Raw genomic sequence first — 17,640 nt, 5'->3', positions numbered from 1 at the left:
CCGCAGGCAGAGAATTAATTATATATAATTTTTTCTTCTTATTATTATTATTATATTTTACTTTTTACTAAGTATCAAAATCCTGTTCTATCGTAAAACTAATCGAGATAATTGTAATTAACAAGAAGTTTATTAAGTTAAGTTGCGTTAATTAATAGATTTATGTCTATATTGATAAGCGCGTGGAGATGCCGTCGTAGGATTACACATTTTATTAAAGGTCCCGTGTGTTGTATAAATATAAACATTATAAATAAGGAATTGTGCGAAGAATGGTAAACTCGCGTGAAGAGAGCGGCCACCCCTTGGATCGAACATGGCTTTTCCCATACCGTTCCAGTCTCCATTCCGGGCTTCTCCAGTTTGCTTCCATGTAACCGATTGTGACGTCCACTGTAATTTTCTTCCATCCTGCAGAGCACTTCTATCAAAGGCTTGCAAAGCGAACAGGTATGATGTAAATTCACTTTAATCAACGTTAAGTTTTTAACTAGACCCTTCTCTATGCCATATTACAGTTTACGTTTTGGAAACACACTTAATTTGTCGCGATTGATTTTGTAGCGAAGATGCATTTAATATTTTACAGAAATGCCATTTTATAAATTTTGACGATTTAAAATAATACTCTTAATAACGATTTTTTTCGAGTTTATTTTGACGCATTTAATCGAATTTTATGTAAGCATTAACGTGTAAAAATTTACTCTTAATCGTAACGTTCTTAAGTATGCACGAAATGATACATGCGAATAACATTAATCTCAACTATTTAGAGAATTGTTTAAATATCTCACTTAGTTAAACTCAACAAATATTAAAATGAACGTAGGTGAGCTTCCTTATATGCAATTTAAAGAACCGAATGCGTCGATAATGATTTATGTGCAGGTTTGTTTTTACTATCGCATCTTGCACTGCGTTACAAATTATCTTTATGGGAAATTATTATTAATTTATAAGTATCGATTATATGATAAAAATGCTTTATATTATTTTAAAAATAGGTGAAATTATAAATTTAAAAACGATTAACAGTATTTCTAAACGTAATTTTACTCCTTTTATTTAGTTTAGAATGAAAAATAATTTAAAAATTTGTTATAACTAAATATATTTTTTTTTGTTATATTAGTGACCTTTCTGCAGTTTTTGTTTAGTTTATATTTAATCAAACTTAATAAAAATAAATTAATGAATTTCTTAAAATTATTCTATTGTATTTTGTACTTCAACTTTAATTTATTTTTTTTAAAATAAAATTGCAATTTTTAATTATAAAGAATTATAATCGCTCGTCTTTTTATTAATTTCAAAATTCTAGTGCAGTGTATAATTTCCCATTAAAAAAATTCTATATAATTTTTAAAGTACGGTAACGAATATGTTGTCAATTCGTGCTCTTCCATTCGAAATGGGATATTTAGATATAGGAACTATTTTAAGTAAAAGTAACATTGATCTTGCTTCGAAAACAGATGGCATCGCATTTTACGTGGGATGAATGCCATCAAAAAATCACCACCAACTGTGATGAACTTACAAACTAAATGTTTCGGGTCAGAATTTAGATATTCTTTTGTGTATTTTCATTCCATTTATACGTAATCAAATTTAAGCTTCGTCTTTAACTAATGTTTTCATTTCTATTCGAATATTAATTTCTATCGGCAGTTTGCAATTTTCCCCCTTTTAGTGCAATATATTTTAACAATTTAAAAAAAAATCAATAAGTGTAATTTTATTTCTTTATTTTTTCGAGACGTTTTAAAATTATGAGATTATTTTTTTATGAATTTTTTGTAGTAAGGAATATTAAATCATCGCTCGACCCCGAAAAATCTTCCTTCTCTACAAAAACCGACAAAATAACTGTGTTATAAATATATTACCATATATTTGAATAAACATTTCATAAGAAAAATTTGTTTCCAATGTAACTAGATAAAACTTCCAATTAAAAATAGTTTTACGAGAAAGTTTTAATATTAATCGCAATTCTAAATAGCGTAATGAGAAATTGAAAAGCGTTATGATCCAGGCTTTGAAGTTCTTATGAGATTCGTATTATAACTTATGTTACTGCTTAAAAACAATCAATTTGCGAGCCACAATGAGTGGATTTTGTTTCGTCAGCCACATGCTTAGTTTTATTCATTATGGACCGACTTGATCCTTGATAGGACCCACCAATATAAACGTAAAACGAAACTACTATTCATTTCTTACTCGGATAGAGAATCCATTGTCGCGCGATCGTCGGTTTATTCGAAAGCGGATTATAATTAATTCATAATTTAATTTTTAAATATTTGAAATAAAAATAAAATTGCAAAGAAAAGGCTTATTGTATTGCCACTATAAAATAAGGAGAAAGAATTGAAAACAACAACACAAAAATGTATTGTACGAAAACAACAGATGTGTAATACGTAATCAGACGCCGAATGTAGAAAGTTATTTTTACTAGAAAATTCTATTTAAAAGCTTATGATCACACAATATATATTATGTTTCATTTTATAAACACACTTGAGACTGAATCCACAATATAGCCTAATAGTGAATCGAAGTAGATGTGTATAAATATAGATTATAAAAATATAATGGGTGGAAAAAATGGGAATAAAATAGTTTTTTTACAGTATTAAAAAAAAGTACAGAAATTTTAAAAAATTTGCTCTTTTTTCCGTACATTTAGATAAGATTATGGATTCGAGTGAATTGCATTCTCGCTTCTTACTTGCTTTCGTAATCTTAGATTTGATTTTTTTTGCTAACAATTTACCAAAATATTTGATATAAAATTTAATATTATCATTTTCAATTTTACTTTGCATTGTAATTTTCAAAACATTTAGGTATTTATTCGGAGAAACGAATACGATACTGATGATATTTGTTTCTGATTTTCGAAGCATTGTCTCGTATGATTTTACCAATTTAAGTATTTGTGATCGGTAATATAATGTAATATCGACGATACTTATGTAACAGTAATAAGAAAACATTTAAATTTTTATATATTTTCAAAATTTTATATTATCTTAGCCACTTTCGTGTCATTGCACTTAGAGGTAATTAGAAACTGTAGTATATTAGTGTTCGTGTGATAGCAATTAAATAAAAAACTATATATGCATAAAATTAAACAGATTTCTCATTTAGTTATAGACAGAGACATTTCTATTTTTCATACGAATTTTGCTTCTTCGCTTGATTTTTTTGAATAAAATTCATTTATAAAAGCTAAATAAATTTAAGAAAGAATTATTGAACGTAGTTAACTTAATTATGTTCAAATAAAAAATGAATTACATTTTCAAATTTAATAAATTTATATGTATATTTATTAGATAAAATATTATTTTTACAAAATTTATAATTCATTTAATATATATATATATATATATATATATATATATAATATATTAATATATAGACGGCCGTATTACCGCAGCGATTAAGATGTCAACTTACTGCTCTGGGGGACCCGGGTTCGAATCCTAATGGCAAAAAACATAGGAGTTTTTTTCATGGACAGTTTTTTCGTATTCATCGAGCTCCGTCCTTTACCACCAGGACCTTTCTGTAGGCCTGCCCAAACCAATTATGGATATGAAAAAAAGTCAAGGGCCAGAAAGAGTTATAAATAAATATTCTATTTTTATTATATTATTTTATTTTATATATAAAATATATCATTTCAAAATCAAGTTATCACTTTTTTAATAACCGAATTTCCATTTCTTATTAACTCCGCATTTAATCCTTACTTTCAATTTCTTATTTAATCTGTCTTCCCTCCGATTCTTATAATTTGATGTATCCTATAGTGTTAGAAGTAACATTAATATTTCTCATTTAATAATCTTTATCAATAAGCTTCTAAGTCGATATAAAAATAAAATCGAGATAATTAAGTTTTCACAATATTTATCTTAGTATTTAATGCGTAATTAGATAAATTATACAGGTCTGTAAATATTTTTTATTTTTACATGGGATGAAGTTGGTCGTTTTTCTTAATTAGACGATCGTTAGTTTTGTTAACCTGTACACATTTCATTTTTTATCTTATCTTTTTGCTCCTCTTCTACAGTTAGTCAGAAACATCCTTTTATTCCCTGGATGATCATTGAGACAGTCTACGAGTATAACATATAACGTGCTTGTTTTTGTATTAGATAAATTAGTATGGATTATGTTTGAATATGACTTGGCTCTGCTTAGGTATGCAAACATAACCGAAATATTTATTTTCGGTTATAAATATTTATTTTCTATATACAAAAAGCATTCTTATATATCGCGTGAATGCATATTTTACTCTATTTTTCGTGTCCGTCTGCGTTAAACTCTTTATATATATTTATGAATTATTTTTAAGACAATCTAAATGTTTAAGCGAATAAAATGTTTGATAAACAAGTACAAGTATATAACCACAGTTAGGCGAAACAATGTCTCAATGAGAGGGGGGCGTAGAAAATTTACGGTTTAATCCCTACTTTAATGTATGGAATTTTCTTCACGTGTTAGCTTATTGTTTACAGAATATATTAAAGAATTTTATCAATTTTAATATTTATACCTTAATTGAAAATCTTATAAAATTATCAGTTTTATCTTTTAGAATTTCTATAAAAAATTTCATTGGATCATATTTTATTTTTTGAATAAACATTTTTGTTCTTCCGGGCAGAAAAGACGTTTATTAATTAATAAATTAATTTTATTTTAATTTTGTTTAAAGTAATAAATAAATTTATGTTATTTTTAATTTCAAAATCTTTACCTAAAATGAAAATTTATGTTAGAATTTAACAGTGAAATGGATATGATTAGAGTAATAATATTCTCTTGGATTGTCATCAATGATTAAGTATCTTGCGGTTTCTTAAAATATCTTAGAATTTCAACTACTTCGAGTATATCCTCTAGCTTCTTTAAATATAATATATGTGGATATTTAAATTCTGTGACGAAGAAGAATTAATTCGGAGGGATATAAAAATATTATTTAAGAAATTAGATCAAGGTGTTGACTTAACTTCATTTCTATATTCAATTAATTTAAATCGAGGAATCGTAAGGCGTAATTACATTATTTTTAGTTTTTAAATTAAGTTATTAAATAAAGAAATTGGAATAAAAAATATGCATTAAGAAAATCACATAAATTATTTATATAAACCTATTATATTCGAAGAATATTTTCATGACCGCGTAAAAAGTGGGGTATAGTGTCGATGCAAAGTATATTTTTTTAAATTATGCTTTTAAAATAAACAACAGAGCAAAATGCAGTGACCGAATTAAAATCGATATTAGCTTCTTCTATAATACAAATTTAAAATCAAAGTAAAAGTAGCGTGCAAAATTAAATTAATAAAAAAAAATTAAACATTTACGATTTACTCTGAGGAAGTTTAGTTCTTTTTTTTTTTTTTTTTTTTTTGATTAAAGGAAACAAGATAAAAACCTTTGATCATGTAAAAGATCGGTTGTTTATCTTCGGAAAAGCACCATTAGAACTTCTAATCTGTGCGAAAGATCAGTATTGTGTCACAAACATTCATTGTTTCTGTCAGCGACGGGATTTCTATCAATTTTCGCTTAATTTAGCTGGATTTCCTCTTCACTAAGATATTTCAGGAGTATTTGCTTCATTTTCTGCCATAGTTTATTGTTTTTATATAAATTAAGATTGAGTTATGTCGAACGCGGTGTTGATGTAGGGCTTCCAAGGCGCATTTGTGAGAAGCTAAACGCATGCTTAGCTTTTCGCAAGACACAATAAAGTGTATTCTAGCAAAAATAAACAAATTGAATTACAGATTACAAACAGTTTGTTAAATATAGACTTTCGGCTATGAAATCCAAAAAATCGAAAATTAATTTTACGCAAACTCGTCAACGTTAATTCGATATTGTTGAATGTCAATTTTCAAATTATTTAATTATGTAAACTGACTGGATAAATGATTATGCTAGAAATTCGATATTAATCTTTAATTTTATAAATTTAATAAAGCATTGAATAAATAATCTTAATGGATTGTAACATAGAGGCGCACAATTCATTATTTATGAAAACAGCTAATTAACGCTCCTACTTATATCAATATAGTTAATCCTATATGTGCTGTTACCATAAATATTTCTGTAATGCATCAAACTATGAATTAGACAATTAAAATTATTGATTATATATTAAATATAATGTTTTATAACTTATTTAATTCTTTGAATATACTTATACTTTCCTGGCACTGTTATATAGGCTATAACAGAGGGAAAGTATGGAGGTCGGTCAAAAAATGACCCTCCAATATTTTTAGGAAATTCAGTGGTGTTTTCTGTATGTATGGAGTATTAGTGTGTGTGGGTGAACACGAGTTTATTCATCCTCTTTGAAGCTTAATAACTTCTGTACATTTTGTCGAAAATTTCTGAAATTTTGTAGGGAGGTTTGTTTATTAGGAGAATTTATGCTATTCAATTTTGGTGGCTAAAGGTCGAGGGGAAATACAGGGGGGGGGTCGTGTGTCATGTCTCGAATAGGTCGGACTTAATGACGATTTTAATGGTTATTAAATGCTAATAACCAGTAAAATCGTCTTTAAAAAAATAAAACTCATCCTTACCCTCAAATTAAGCTTTTTGAAATTTTATAATAATTAAAAACTTTTTAAAATAAAATATCATAACTTAGCACCGCACGCAATTTTAAATGTTGCCGGGAAAGTTAAGCAACTCGTTGCTGGAATTTTTTCTTTATATATTTGTTTCACTCTTATTAATTCGCGCTCAGATGTGAAAACTGAACGAGGAATATCGTCGAAAAATTTCGTTTAGTTAACCAATTTGCGAATTGTTATGCGTGTTAATCAATTCGATGAAGAGTTGACGAAAATTTAGCCATATCGTTGCTTGATTGATTGTCTCTCAGGATCACAGATCGTTATCACGCAACTGGATAACAACCCCTATATGAGTGAGGCAGTCGTCCTCAAACCATAAATCTTATTTATTGCAGTAAATAAATTTGTTGCGAAGTGTTTTAAGAGGTAAAATCTTATTTCGAAAAAAAGCCATTTCATGTATCCATCTTTCAGTTATTATCTGTTGTACCGGCCAAAAATAATGTAAATTACTCTTACTTTTTTGATGGTCTGAATGTTGTCATTTAGTTAATTAATTGGAGACGGTAAATTAATTAATTATTATATTATGCAGGATTATTTATATTTTTCTATTACAATTTCTATTTTTCTATTATTTCTATTCTATTAAAATTGCATTTGATAGTATTACAATTTTTGGAAATTTTTATTTATTTACTTATTTTATTTATTTTTTTTTTTTTGTATATTTCGAACTATTCTAATTTATTGTTAGTTTTTTAGAAAAATAATTGCAAAAATATAATTGTTATACAAAAATAAATAATTATCAACGACTGAATCCATCAACTATGATGATTTATAATAGAAAATGTAAATATTCTTAGGCAATATTTTTTTTAAAAAAATGTAAAGAAATGGAATAAAAAATAGGATTTATCGATGAAAATTATTATTTTAAATAAAACTTTTCTGACTTATTTAAATTTCCTCTGTATCTAGAAATGATGTTGTTAGATTTCATTAAAAATTGTGAAGTTTTCGTATCTTTTTCTGTTTGCTGTAACAAGTTTCCTTGATAATGTAGGATCATTTTTCACTTTGAAATATTCTTTCTTAGATCAAAATATTGCTAAAATTGAATTAAAATTTTATATCAAAGTTTGAATTCATTCGACATGTAAAAACACTAGAGAAAATTTATAAGAATGCAAAGACATTTTATATACTTTAGGTGCCATAAATCAATATCCTGATACATTGAACAAGGTCATTATAACAAAAATGTAGGTATTATCAAGAATTTTGTGAGTTTAAAAGTGATTTTTATGGTTTTCAATTTATAAATGTAATTTTTTTTTATTTTCAGATAAAATTTTTTTAATAATATTTCTCCCATTGAATTGATATTATTCGGACGAAATTTACTGTTTGCTTCGAAAAATCAATATCAAATTTTATTTTGTCTTTTCTCTTACCCGAAACGTTTTGATTTATAAATTATTGATCTGTCTTTAATTTTATTAATTTTTATAATAAATTAATATATACATGTAGAAGATTTTACGATTAAAAAATCGATGGAAATCGCAAATAGCCAACTGAGATCACAGGTAATTTATATTTACACGATATTTTCAAGAGCAATTAAAGGAATTATCACAAAAAAAAACGGTTACCAATATATTAAAAACCCATATAATTCGAAAACCGGAAGCATTCATTATCTGAAACCAATTTTAAATCAAATTGATTTATAAGTTTTCTTATAAGCAGCATTTTTCTATTTGAAAAATATAGTCGCAGCTGTTGGTAATTTTTTAATAATTAATTTCACCACGGTTATAAATTTTCAATCAATAATATCCAAAAATATATTCCTTAAGAACAGATTTTAATGACGCAGAAAGATCGTTGAAAAGAGGAATTTCAGTTTAAATGTGAAATTTTTTAATATTATTTGACACGTATAAACTGTACCATCGCTTGTTTAAAGATGAATATTAATTAGAAATTAAATTTTTTTTGTGTGTGTGTGTGTAGGAGACCGAATATAAATTTTATTTAAATACAATAATGAGAAGGTTATTATAAAATATTTCTATTAAATAAAGTCGTGTATTGGTTAATATAAAATTTAATTTCTCTCTCGAATAGTTTAGATAGGAAAGTCTAAACTGTCATAAAAGCAAGTAAGAGACGATCAATCAAATCTAATGCTACTGATCGAAGAATATTTGAATAAAATTAATAAAATAAATTAACTGATATTTTATTTTGTGGAAACGTTAAATTATCCAAAATAAATTATTTCAAATATAAACTTTATTCAAATATATTTTGATGTTTTTTCTAAGAGGAAAAAGTGCTGTAATTCCTTTCAAAATTAATTTTAGAAACATTTTAAGGCTATAAAATTAATTTTATAAGAAGTTAAATGATTGATTTAAAACAAGAATCTTCAGAAATGTACTTTTTTTTATTATTATTAGAAAAAGGGGGACAAATTTTGGGGGCTGAAAAATGGACCGAATGAAACAGTTTTTATAACTGCGAAACATTCGTGGGCCATTTTGAACTGAATTTCCCCAGTGATCTTACTTCAATTAAATACACAGACAGAATGGCGATTACAGTAGTTCAGCAAAGTATCGAATCGGAATATAACGCGCATACGCGACACTGTAAACTGTACATTTTGCTAAAGAGAAAATAACTAAAATACATATTATTCATATTATATTTTATAAAATATTCTATATTATTATATATATATTAATATTAATTCTATTAATCTAGTAATCGAACTAATTTGTTATTTCACTGTTTTCGTCTAGTATGAAAATCACTCTAGGCCAAAATTTTAATTAACATAATTATCGATGAATAAATTATCTAAGAGATTAAATAATTAACTTCAAGTAGATAATACAGGTTACCAAAATGAACTTTTTAACATAAAAGGTATATGAACTGTTTGTAAACTCCTGTTTATTTGAATGTAAATAAAATATGATTATAGAGTTAATTCACCTTACTAATGGCTTTCTAAAAATCGAGAATTAAAGAGATTACATTAAAATATTTACCTGTTATCCATTTAACTTAAAAGAGAATAATTAATTAAAATTAACTTAATCTCTTAAAATGCTTTTGCACAAAATTTATTATCTATATAGAACCAAAATGCGAACAATTACTTTAATAATAGTCCGATGATAATATGGGCTACTATGTTAATGTATAATAAACTGAATTAAAATTAATGTTGTTTATGTCTAAGGACCGAGATATAAAAGCTTTTAAGATAAGATAATTGCATATAATGTAATATAATTAATAAATTTCATTAAGCTTTCCTATATAACCATTATTATTACAATAATTATATTAGAAAGGTAAAAATATTAAGTAGACTATAGGGCTTTACAAACACTATCATTACACAGGTTTAATTTTGTTGTAGTACTTTTCAGTATATAATATATTGAATCTATTTTAGCTTTTTTTTTAAAAAAAAAGAATAAAATAACTGTTTAGATGGAAATATAAACTTCACGCGATTCGATCAAAATACATTCCCTTCAAAAATAATGTGTAAACAAATCGATAAATTGCAAAAAAATATGATTGAAAAACTATAAGTGATTGGTTATGACTGAATTGGTAAAGGAATCCCTGACTTACAGGACAGAATTTTGATGACAGAACCAAGATTGTTATATAATATTCAGCCAATATGGATTACTTCAAGAGATGAGAGAAAATACTCTCAAAAATTTTAAAAACTCCCGAGTGTATTTACTGGTACTTGCCAAAGAATTTGATAAAACACTCAAATATTTTCGGATGATAGAATATATCTTAGAATAAAATATTTTCTCTTACCATTTTAATTTTCAAAAAAAAAAAAAAAAAAAAAAATTTTCGCATTTTCTTATTTATTTATTTTATTAATGCTTTCCTATTTTATTAATATAAATTATGGCTTTTAAAATTTCTTCCGGGCATTCAGAATTTTTTAATATAATTGAATTGTAAATAGTTTTCTTTAAGGATTTGTTGTCGAATTTTCCATTTTCATTTCAAATAAAGATGGGGTTAATGTAATGTTTACGTTCTAAGGAACTAATTTATATAAACCATAAATAATGAGAGGCAAAAAATGTTTCAAAGATATTTAATAAGAATTAGAATATTATTTTTGATACTATTTAAAATATAAATTAATAATGGTCTATATGACTTATTGCTAAAATGTTGTATGTGTATGTTAACTTATAGACCAATACAGTATTTTAATACTGTAATAATAATCGCATAGTATACAATTGAAGTAAGTAAAATTAATGTTTAGTTTTTCATTGAGTAAAACGAGCTTAATAAAATTACTTTTAATGAGAATTGTTAGTTAATTAGAAAATGACAAGGATATTTAAACATTTTTTTTTTTGTCAGAATGTTATCAAATCAGTATACTTATTTTATTATTCATAAATAAAAATATTTAATACATAATTAAGTTTAGGTTTTATAGATATCGTCCATATTTTTAAATTACGTCTAATTTTATACATAAAAATTAAACAATTTATAAAGAAATTAACGCATAAATTATTTACTGTTAATAACTCTTATGAATGTATTTAAAAAAAAAAAAAAGAAATAGAGAAAGTGAGGGCAAAAGAATTTCAATTTAATTTTTAAATTTCTGTAGTTGATAATGTAAATTTAAATTATTTCAAAAATTATTTTAACTTATATACGTTTTACTTATTTACGTTTTACTTATTTACGTAACAAAAGTTACGTCACGAAGCTATATGCATGTAAGGCTTATTTTATTTCAAATTTATATTTTTATCTCGTTACATCTGACTGAATTAAATCATTATTTTTTAACTTTTCAAATAGATACATGAATAGAATAAAAAAATAATAATAGTAATAATTTATTATACTGTAATAATACTCGGGCAGTTCATCGTTTATGATTAAAAATCCACACTTAAGACAACTAATTAATTTGTTATCGCTTATTCCGAGGAATTTGAAAGTTAATAAACTATAATTATTATACCATATAAATATTTTAATTATTTGAAGACAAAAATTATATTTATTCTATTAAAATATGGGGTTTTTGACCGATCAATTCTTTTGTTTTTATACCCACAGAATATTTTAAAATAGTCTTATTCTGCTCCTGTAAAAATTAACTGTAAATTGTTTTCTCAGAAAAGATTACAGAGTGATCGAATGGAAGATCTCGGCCTTCATTTCTGCAAAATTCTCAACAGAAAACACACCTTTAAGATTGTTGGTTAAAAGAAAGTGGATTTTCTGGTATTTCTAACAATATTATATATATTTTAGCGACTTTCAGTTTATCGACAGAAACTTCTGAAGTAGCTTATATGCTTCTATGTAATATGTTATAATCGATTAACAGAATTCAATTTTGGTATTTTCGTCTCCTCTGCGCGTTTAAAAACTCTTTAAAATCATCTGTAAATATTCTAAACTAAACTATTAAAAAAAATTGCATCAACGTTTTTCCATACCTAATCAATTCACTTTCGTGGGATGATGCGCGGGTTGTATCCTATAATAAATTCCTAGACTCAATTTACATCTCAATTAATCTATAGGTTAGGTTTATTACATTTGGAGCTATAAAATACTCGGAATAATGTTATAATTTAGCTAATTTGCATACAAATTTTCTACATATCATTATCTAAAATTGCTCCTTTGAAATTTTTCATTTCTTTCTATTAGTAATCGTGGAAAAAAGTTACGATAAAATAACATTTGCAATTATTTATGATTTAGAAAATGTTTTTTTTTAAAAAAAATAGAATAAATTGCTTAAAATATTTTAAACGTTTAATTGAAAATGCTTCCTGTTTATATGATTGTAACCAATTTTTTATGAGAAAATATGCATTTAGTATCTGAAATTCCGTTCAATATTTCTTTATAGCTTTGTTTATAAATAACCCAGAAGAGTAAGTCACGAAATAAATCAAAAACGTGACCATATTTTTTATCTAACATTAAATAAATTGTTTTTATTGATGGAGAGAGACTATCCCACATATTTTAGATATTAAAAGATTTAATAAAATTTAACGTTTTTAAATTATTTGAAACGTAATAAAAACTATATATAATGCAAGAAAGGCAATTGTAAATAGACTAACAAGCAATCTTTCCTATTTCCATAATCAATCAACGACGACAACTATTTGCAATATGCAACGAGATTCCTTGCATGAGATGAATTCTTCTAGGAACATTATAGACCATAAAAGAAAACGATGTTCAGATTCCATCTGTAATTCTTACAGTCTTGCAACAATTCTTCCAAAATTTAATCAACTTGTTTTCATCCCGAAAACTTGAAGCGAATTTACAGGTTTTTGGGAGTATTTTTTAAATTATTTTTTGAGTTTTATTAAGAATTTTTATGTTCCTAACATTTTTTTTTTTTTCCTTTCCACTTCCTATAATCATAGAAATAAGTATTATTATTATTATTTTTAATGAAATTTGTTTAGTTAAAGGTATACAAGCTATTTTAAATATTAATTAAAATAAATTATATACAATATAAACTGAAAAATTTTAATAATTACAGTAATAAGTTTTATTTTTAGAAGTCGAATGGCAATTTGTAAATGGCATAAACAGTTATTTTGATATTTGTGATAAATTAAATTATGTATATTTATGGTTATACTCGTATCTAAAACGTTAAAAAATGAATAATGTAAAGTTCAAATTTAACTGTAATTTATCTTTACTATATTTTATAAATAAATTTGATAGATGCGAAACATTCTTATACTTTAATCTCATTTTCATGAAAAATTAATAAACTAAGATATTTTAAAAATTATATTCCGAGCTTATATTTATAATTAGATATACTTAATTTTCTTCAATGTTTTTCTAACGCTTAAGCATTTTTTAAATTAATTATTAATTTTTTAAGAAATTGATTTTTAAAAAAAAACCGCAAAAGTTGAGAATTTTAATAAAATAAGTGAATAAAAAATGTATTTTAAAAGAAAATTCAGTGAAAAATTTGGTTTTCCCCTCCCCCTTTAATTCATAAAGTCTTTCCGGTTCACTTAATATCTACTACTGTAATTTTGATTAATTTAATTAGAAAATTTCTTAAGCTAACTGGAATTAAATTAAAATTAATCCAATTTTATGTTGGAAATATAATTATTTATTCAAATTTAAATATCTTGTGTTTAACCATTGAAAAGATAAGTAAAACTTCATTAGAGAGTGCAATGGAACTAAATAAAGATTCTTTCATTTTCAATAACTTGTATTTCATTATTATTAATAAATCAATAATTAATAATGACTTTTGTATATTTAAATAAACTACAATAAAATAAAAATGAATTGCAAATCAATTTTCTTTTTTATATTTTATTATTGTGAAAACCTTTCCTCTAATCAATCCTCAATTTAAATTATACCATTACTTAAATAAATAAAGGTAGAATTTCTTAATTTTCCGCATATGCAAGCTTACTTTAATGAATATCATCAAATAATAACGGCAAAATGTTATATAATTTAATTAACTTTTAGTTTTCTAATTAAATCTGCATAATTGAAACACTCCGCCATCTTGCCTGATAAAGAACCGAGACTGTGGTGGAAAGTGCTTACATTATAAATACATCTACAATATAAATAAACAAATATCACGTCTAACACAAAATTTCATCATCATCTATATGAAATTTTAATTTCATTTATTTAATTATGGAAAATTTAATTGCAACTGGGCATTATTTTTGTATGTTTTACTGGAGGGCATATAAAAATAAATAACATTAGACAATTTTAGTAGATTCGATGATGATTATATTGATTTTTCTTATCTAAATTTCACTTCGATTATATCTTTTTATCGAAATTTACAGCTATCTTAACGGTATAAGGAATTTCTGAAATACAATTTTGGCATTACAGATAGGAAAAACAAAAAAAATAACTCACATTCCTGATACATTTTTACTTAGTTATTTTATCAAAATAAATTTATACAATAAAACAATTAAATATATTATTTTAGTGATATTTAAATGACAACTTCAGATTTACTAAAACAAAATTCGATTTTTTAAAATTATTTTATTTATTTCGTTTGAGTTTTTCTTTTTTTTCTTTTTTTTTTTTCCTTTAGACTGAACGTCATTGTGTGCTATCAAATTACCAGTTTTTGAAGGTATTTTCTAGAACTTACTTAGTGACACGGGAATAAAAAGGAGATTTTTCTGAAAGATCAAATTTCTTCTAACGGTACATGAATCAAAACATTTCGGAAACGTTCTTCTTGCCGATAGAAAAAGAAAAAGAAAAAATACAGGTTTAAAGAAACATTCGAAGACGATAGTCGAAACCATAAAAAACTTTTCATTATTACGTAATTTGAAAATCTCATTTTGTCAACATTCGAGAAAATAATCTGATCTTGTTCTTTTATTCATAGTTGTTACCATTGCAGACATATATATATTTCTATGCGGGCTAATTTATATTCTAACTTGTAATATTATTTTCTTCTACTATCGCTCGAATGTAACAGTTGAAGCATATCCTATTTATTTCATTTTATTTTTGAGTTTTTTTGCAAAATAATACTAAATTTTATGTCTGCATTTATTTAAGAAATATTGAATATATAAATTATTGCATTTAAAATATTCTGAGGAATAATAATTACTGTTTATGTTCGTATTTTATAATTTAAATATTAATAATTTTTGCTTGAGGGTTATTAATTTATGAATGTTTAATTATAAGATTTTTAACCTCTTATAGTTTGCATAAAATAAATTTACATGTAAAGAAAATTGTAAATAAACATTTATACATATTTTTCTCGAATATAATATTAAGTTTATTTACATATGAATTGCATAAACAAATTTATTTAAAGAAAATCTCGAGATATTTTGAATTTTTGATGTGTAGGAATTTAAAATAAAATTTTTAACAATGTAATTAATAAATATTATTTTATAAGTGTAAACTAATTAGATAATAATTAATGCATCAATTTCTCTCATTTTAAATGTTATTGAAAGAAGTTTTATTCAATATTTCTCGAAAATATAATCAATAATTAATTACTTTACTTGTAAATTGTATAATGAAGTCGTTAATATGAACAATACTCATTTTCTGCTCTGTTATCAATCTTATGAATAATTTCCATAGAATTTTAACAATTAAAATGTCATAGTATTATTAATGTTCAATTCAAAATAGAAATTTTATTGATCAATTTATTGAGAATCAAATAGCATAAATTTATTTTATGCGCTATCTTATCAGTTCAAATTCCGGTTTAAATTATTAATTAAAATTCCACTGCGAATTTATTGCCTATTAATGGAAATGAGTAAGACATTGATCCTCATTATGCATATACCGAGTTTAATTCATTTAGAATTTAAAAAACGACCATGAATTTTGGTGAAGGTAATGCCATTTAACAGATGAGTTTGGGATTATCTTAAATCGAGGAACCATATTTCCATCATATCGATGCATTCCACTAGGGATTAACAAGATAAATGATGTTTTCTCAAGCTTTATATTTAAGAGACCATATAGAAATATACATTGAAGATAAGATAATAGACGAAATTAATGCTCTCTTAGTTCGTATAAGCATATTTTTCTTTTAAACATGCCGTAAGCTCTATGTGAACGAATAATGTTTCGAGATAATGCACTCAGAAATTTGCCTTTCTTCAGGTTTTGTCATTGAAAAAGGTCGAGTTCATGTGTTTTAGCTTTTGTAACATTGTGGTAATGCTGTTTGTATTACATGTAGAGGGATTTTGTTTCAGCATTGAAAATAGTATAAAAATGAAAACAATATTTATATTTCATGTGAATTATTATTTCTTTTCAAGCTATTTTTCTTCATATAAAATAGATTTTTTTAAGTACTTTGAAAAATAAATCCAACATAGAGAATTAAGGAATTTCAACATTAAGAAATAAACGAAAAAAAATACTTTAATACTTTCTTAATTCCTTGTTTTTTCGTATTTATTTGTGGCAAATCCTTTTGGTCCGTGTCTTCTAGTTTTGTTTAGGAAGTCAATTCTTTGCCGTTTATATCCTTCTATTGATTGTTAATGACTAGATACTATCATTTACTACGATTTATGTCTTTCTACTGCAGTTACTTTCAATCACTTCATATTGAAAATAGAAGCTTTTTGAAATTATTTTAAGTTTAATTAAAGAACATTTTAATTTATTATTATAGATTATTAGTTCTTTTCAATAGTATTATCTGCAGTGCTGATAATATATATATTTTGCCTCGTTAACACTTACGTAGATAAAAGATATTGTTAATAGGATCAAACTATTTATAAATAATTTTATGAAAGAGTATATAATAAGCCTATGTAATTCCTGAATTTATTCAATTTAATATTCTGAAAATTTTTTTATTAAATTGATTTATTGATGACATTTAATTTTAATAATGTTTTACATTATTTGTAATTTAACTAAACTATAAACAAATTGATTTGGTTTGTATTCAAAATATTTTACTGAATAACAGTTGATATAAAATGCCTTAAATTAATAAAAGTTTATAAAAGTTTTAATATTTGAACATATAATAGATATTTAATAATTGTTAAATTAAGAAAAAATGTCCCCTAGGCACCAAAAAGGACCCTTTGATGTCTGGGGCATCGAAGAGGGTCGGTCCTTTGGTGGCTGGGGGACATTTTTAACCCACGATGAGAATGAAAAAAGGACCGTATTTGGTGTCTATGGCACCAAAGAGACCCTTTTTCCATACAAATCGTGGGTTAGCCATATTCACAATGGGGGCAACCGGGTGATGTGGGACAGGGTTCGACGTATCCTGGACAGATCGCTCGGATATAATAAGGAATCTCCCAAATTGTTAGGTTAGTGTCTTAATCGCTCGGCC

At 25.0% G+C, this 17,640-nt stretch overlaps 1 protein-coding gene across 1 annotated transcript in view; it reads left to right on the top strand.

Annotated features, from left to right (window-relative positions):
- The first annotated feature begins 339 nt into the window (after nucleotides 1-339).
- Nucleotides 340-17,640, top strand: part of LOC136985250 (cGMP-dependent 3',5'-cyclic phosphodiesterase-like) — a 66,843-nt gene continuing 49,542 nt past the window's right edge. Inside the window, exon 1 of the mRNA XM_067282502.1 lies at nucleotides 340-450. The gene's annotated coding sequence lies outside the window, so the exon portion shown is untranslated. The remainder of the gene's footprint in view (nucleotides 451-17,640) is intronic.

This window comes from Centruroides vittatus, unplaced genomic scaffold, assembly GCF_030686945.1.
Source record: "Centruroides vittatus isolate TY-2023 unplaced genomic scaffold, ASM3068694v2 contig_956, whole genome shotgun sequence".
Taxonomy (NCBI): Eukaryota; Metazoa; Arthropoda; class Arachnida; order Scorpiones; family Buthidae; genus Centruroides; species Centruroides vittatus.
Note: the sequence above shows the minus strand (reverse complement) of the source record. Positions and strands in the feature narration are given on the sequence as shown.